The sequence below is a fragment of the Pteropus medius genome, unplaced genomic scaffold (genome assembly GCF_902729225.1).
Source record: "Pteropus medius unplaced genomic scaffold, Ma_sr-lr_union100, whole genome shotgun sequence".
Taxonomy (NCBI): Eukaryota; Metazoa; Chordata; class Mammalia; order Chiroptera; family Pteropodidae; genus Pteropus; species Pteropus medius.
Window position 1 is genome coordinate 10,253,842 of NW_024347788.1, and position 5,886 is coordinate 10,259,727.

At 39.2% G+C, this 5,886-nt stretch overlaps 1 long non-coding RNA gene across 1 annotated transcript; it reads right to left on the reverse strand.

Annotated features, from left to right (window-relative positions):
* Positions 1-1,712: 1,712 nt before the first annotated feature.
* Positions 1,713-5,437, reverse strand: LOC120614456 (uncharacterized). The gene is made up of 3 exons (XR_005655988.1): positions 5,325-5,437; positions 2,581-4,785; positions 1,713-1,822 (listed from the first exon to the last, which is right to left on the reverse strand). It is a non-coding gene; the product is annotated as an uncharacterized LOC120614456 (long non-coding RNA).
* Positions 5,438-5,886: the final 449 nt, after the last annotated feature.

A 5,886-nucleotide genomic window follows, 5' to 3' on the forward strand; every position in this document is an offset into this window, starting at 1 on the left:
GGTTGCTTGCTTGGCTATTACTAGTAATGCTGCAACAAACGTACATCTTTTCCAGTTAGTGTTTTTGGTTTCTTTGGATAAATTCTCAGAAATGGAATTGCTAGATTCTGTGGCAGCTCTGTTTCTAATTTTTTGAGGAATCTTTATACTGTTTTCCACAGTGGCTGCACTAATTTACGATCCCGACAACAGTGTATGAGGGTTCCCTTTTCTCCACATCCTCACCAACATTTGTTATTTGTGGATTTATTGATAATAGCCTTTCTGACAGGTGTGAGGTGATATCTCATGGTGGTTTTGATTTGCGTTTGCCCCATGATTCGTGACGTTGAGCATCTTTTCATGTCTATTGGCCATCTGTATGTCCTCTTTGGAGAAATACTTGTTCAAGTCCTTGGCCTATTTTTTAATCAGATTATTTTCGTGGTATTAAATTGTATAAGTTTCTTGTATATTTTGGGTATTAACCCGTTATTGGATGTATCACTTGGTAATACTTCTCCCATTTAACAGGTTGTCTTTCTATTTTGTTGATGGTTTCCTTCACTATAAAAAACTTTTAAGTTGGATGTAGTCCCATTTATTTATTTTTTCTTTTGTTGCCCTTGCCCGAAGAGACATATCAAAAAGATATTGCTAAGAGCGATGTCAAACACTTCACAGCCTATGTTTTCTTATAGGAGTTTTATAGGTTCGGGGCTTACATTTAAGTCTTTAATTCAATTTACTTTTGTATATGGTGTAAGAAAGTAGTCCAATTTCATTTCTTGCATGTATGTTGAGAATTTTTGCATATAAGTTCATCAAGGATATTGACCTGTAATTTTTGTTTATTGTAATGTCTTTGCCTGGTTTTGGTATCAGGTAATGCTGGTTTCATAGAATGAGTTTGGAAGTATTCTTCTGTTTCAACTTTCTGAAACAGTATTAGAAAAACAGGTATTCATTTCTCTTTGAATGTCTGGTAGAATTCACCTGTGAAGCCATCCGGTCCATGAGGAAAAGGAAGTGTGGTTTTCAAGTCTTCACCACTTCACATATTACCCATGTCTGTAGAGGTGGCAGTTCTGAGACAGAAAAACTCAACTTGCCTCTGCTGATGCTAGCAGTAAAAATTCTTGCCTATTTATAAGTACACTTTGCCCTTCTATTTTCAACTGAGGTTTCCAAATAACTTTCTCGGGAAAGAGGCCCTATGAATTCCACTTTGCACGATCGGGTCAAGGTCTTAACAGAAGCCCTCACTCCCCTTGCACATTTCCAAGTTAAATTTTTCTGTGCAGAGAGATACAGGTCGGGGAGAATTTTTCTTTAATGGGAATTCTGAGAATGAGCACCCTGAAATCTCTTCCCTGCTTTTTCTCTATTGAAGTTAAATTCATTTAATAGGATAAGTATAAACACTGTACAGTTATGTCAACTGAACCCTGTCCAAAAATAAACTTTTTAAATGTATTCACTGCATTGGGTGTTTAATAATAGAGTATTCTGGGCTGGTTCTACACAATATTACCAAATTTAGGAAATTTAGTGGTGGTTCCTCTTTCTTTTTCAAAAGAGACTTATTTCACCTAGCCAGCAAGGGGAACACTACATATGTAAATGCAATGTAATCCACACTTGCTCTTTTAAACAGATTGTTTCATTGTCTCTGACAGCCTGAAAGCGTATTCATATAGCTGGAGAGGTGCTCCAGAATGTGTGACTTACTTTCCATGCTTCGATGAGAGCTGACCGAAGCGGAATGGTCTAGGTCGGCACAAGGCCACTAACATGCATCGTGGGATGGGGAGGACAGTGCAAGGGCATCGAGTAGAAGCTTCTTGATGATGAAAAGAAGGTGAAATAAAAAAGAGAGGTTAGAGCCATGGAATTGTCTGGCTTTCTCTATTAATAAAAGAGCATTATCACAGGTAATATTTAGTGATGGTTTTGTAAAAAATCTACTTAAGACCTATTTAATTATTCATAAAATAGCTGAAAGTGTGATTAAAATATACTTTGATAGTATTATTTTATATATTTTATTAATAATAGTTTTCAAAGATGGATAAACATGTCATCTCAAATAGATGTGTCAACTGCAGACACAGAAGTTTCTTTATTCACCCTCAGGTGATTCAAGGTTTAAAAATAGAGGACCGTAGAAACAAAGAAGACAGAAAACTTTTATCACCCTCTAAATTTAGGGCTTTGGATGAAAAGGGCTCTATGTGTCACAGCACAATACAGTTTCACCTACAAAGTGCTAACATTAAATCACCACTTATTTGAAGTCTGTGAAACAGAATGTTTCCGTTTTATTTTGTTTCATTTGATCTATTTCCTGGGAGCAGACGTGGTCATACAGGGGAAAAACATGAAAGCTACCTCCATATTATGATAGAAAAACTGTGAACAGCCATGCGTGGGGAAACCGATCTTATCCACCAAGCTTATTGGGCAGATATCTGTACCATTGCATTAACTATAGCCAAACAAGAAAGCACCAGTTTTAAACGTGTAAACATCATCTTATGAAAGACTTTTGGCCTCTCTCACTAGCTCCTTGATTTTCTTGCAAGAAACAACACCACTTACCATCTCACATCCCCGGTAAGTCAGGAATCCAGGCACAATTTACCTGGGTTCCAGCTGCAATCAAGGTGTTGGTGTGGGCTGCTGCCATCTCCAGCTTCTGGTGGGGAGGATCCACTTTTGAGCTCACTCAAGCGGTTGTTGGTAAGAGTTTTTTGGTTATTGGTTCTTCGCTGGTGGACGGCTGTTCCTTGTTTCATGGGGCAGCTTCCTTCCTGGCGGCTTTCTCATCAGAGGAAGCAACCAAGAAGAGCCAGAGAGAGGGAGAGAGAGCTAGCAAGATAGAAATCACCGTCTTTATATCCTGACCTTGGAGGCGACAGACGGTCATCTTTGCCACACTCTATTCATTCCCGGCAAGTCTCTAGGGCCGGCCTGCTCTCGGGAGGGCACTGCAGACGGGCCTGAATTCCAGGGGGCAGGGAGCATTAGAGGCCATCTTAGACGTCTGTCTACTACCCATCTCTAAAATGTTGTTGCTCTATAGTGGTAATAACAGCGGGCATCCTGGACCGGCTCCTGATTTTGGTGCTTGGTCATTCAGAAAACACGTTTATTTTTCATAAATAGTGTTTAGCTATTCCTATAAACTTAGAGTTTTTAAATTAAGAATACCTACTCTGTTCCATTAAATAAATGTTCAACATCATAAATTATATAATTTATGTGATTATATGCCTTCGCCTTTCACTTTAATGAATTGAAGTAGGTTGACGGGTTTTCTGATAAAAATAAGCCTTGCGCTCTTAGAATATACGCTATTTGGTCATAGTACATTAATCTTTCGACGCCCTGTTGGATTTTATTTGCCAATATTTTACTTATAATTTCCTACTTATGTTAGTACAGGCAATTGTTTATCTTTTTTAATGTTCTATCATTATAAAGTTTTGATATTAAACTTAAGCTGAATTTATGAAAGGAACTACTGAGTTTCCCATCTTTTTCTGGGGTTGAAAATAATTTAACAAATGATAGAATCATCTGTTTTGTTAATGGTTAAATAACTTCAGCTGTGAGCCCATCTGCTTCCAGCACCTTTTTAGTGGAAGTTCTTTAATCACCTTTCAATCTCTTCTATGGTAATTAGTCTAACCATGTTTCTTATGCCTTAATTTAATTCGAGTATTTGGTATTTTTTTCGGGCATCTCCTCTTTCTCTGACACATTTTAAATTGGCTGCCTTGGGGTTGCAGGTATTGTTCCATAATTTTTATCCCTCCATCCGATCACTTTTCTACTTGCTTTGCATTCTTCCTACTATAATCATATTAGATACAAACGTCCTTTTGGGAATGACATGAGGGATAAATATGCACACACATATATGTCTAAATGCATTAATAAATCAACTGCAACACTCTGGTCCATGACACCCAATTCCTAGCACTTGATGGGGGACTGGTAATTATTAAATGGATGAATCACCTCATACCTGCTGTATTAGTCAGCTCAGGCTGTCATAACGAAATACCACAGACTGGGTAGCTTAAACAGGAATTTATTGCTCGTCATTCTGGAGACTGAGAAGTCCAAGATCAAGGTGCTGCCCAATTCAGTTGCCTGGTGAGGGCTGTCTTTCTGGCTGGCCGATGGCCGCATTCATTCTGTGTCCTCTCAAGGCAGAGAGAGCAAGTCCTCTGGGGTCTCCTCCTGTTAGGGCTCTAATCCCCTCATGAGGGCCCCACCCTCATGACTTCATCTAATTGCCTCCCACAGGCCCCATCTCCAAAAATACCATCACAGTGGGGTTTAGGGCGTCAACATATGAATTTAGGGAGACGTGATTCAGGCCCTAGCATCTGCTGTGGCAGTAACAAGTACTCCTGCTGTGGGTTTAGTTGTGTCTCCCAGTTAGGTGTGTTCAAGTTCTAACCCCATCTACTTGTGAAAGTTACCTGTTTAGAAACTGAATCTGTACAGATGTAATCGAATTAACATTAGATTATAATAGATCAGGGTGGACTCTACCTCAATGACTGATGACCTTACAGGAAGAGGGAAATTTGGACACAGACACAGACAGGGAGCGAAAACCACGTGACCGTGGAGGCAGAGATGGAGTGATGTGTCTACACGTGAAGGAATGCCAAAACTCACCTGTAACTGCCAGAACTAGGAAAGAGACATGGAACAAATTTTTCCTTAGAACCTCCAGGGGGAAGCAATTCTGTGAACACCTTGATTTGGGACTTCTGGCTTCCAGAACTGTGGAACAATAAATTCGTGGTTTAAACCACACAGTTTGTGGAACTTTGGTGTGGCAGTCCTGGGAAATTAATACATCTCACATCTATTGTCTTTGATTCTAGTTGTTTTATTATTGAACTATTCAGCTTAATTCTGGTGGGGGAAAAAAAAAACAACCCTTCTTAAATATCATTCACATCATGTCACTATTATGTTTTTTAAAAAATGATCAATAATACCATATTTCCTCCAGTTGTCAGAAATGCTAGCTTATCTTGTTTTCGAGATCTCAAACAAGCATATTTTTTTCATTCTTTTCTCTTTCTAATCTGGTCGAACTCTTTACTGTCCCCAAACTTCACGTTCTCTTCTGCTTTTACGTTCTTTTCCCGTCATGTAATCTCTCTACCATCCTCCCAAGTGAATCTCAACTTTCTTTAACGTCAAAATTAAAATGACCATCGTGCTTTTTGGTCATTATGTCAACACTCCTTATCTCCCTTCCCTTCGAATTTATAGAAAAGTTAGAATCTATATCACAAAATTTTGCTGCTTACTATGTATCACTTGTTTTATCTCTGCTTCTGTTGAGGATGACGCACTGAAAACCATTTTATATTTTCACAGGTGAAAACCATTTTATACTTCTGAGCCTCCCTCAGGCCTGGAACAGTGATAAGATATTTGAGAAAGACGTTCTAATTAATTTGTAACCAGAACATGCATACTAATTGTGCCCGCTGCATGCATAATAAATATTGCATTTAAACAACCGTGCATAAATCCTGATCAAAGATTGTATTGTCTGACCTACTCCGTTAATAGTACCTCTGACCTAAATTTTTCCTACTTTGAGAAAACTAAGAGGAAAAGAAGCTTTATTTACTCACAACACAAACTACGATCTGGGCCTGGGGTGATCTGGGTCTGGGGTGATCTGGGGCCTGGCGTGTGATCTTTTTTGGGTCTGGGTGATCTGGGTCTGGGTGATCTGGGTCTGGGTGATCTGGGCCTGCGGTGATCTGGGTCTGGGTGATCTGGGTCTGGGTGATCTGGCAGGCCATTTTGCTGTGCTCTGGTTTGAGGAAACAGAGTTTTTTTCTTTTTCATAATTCGACA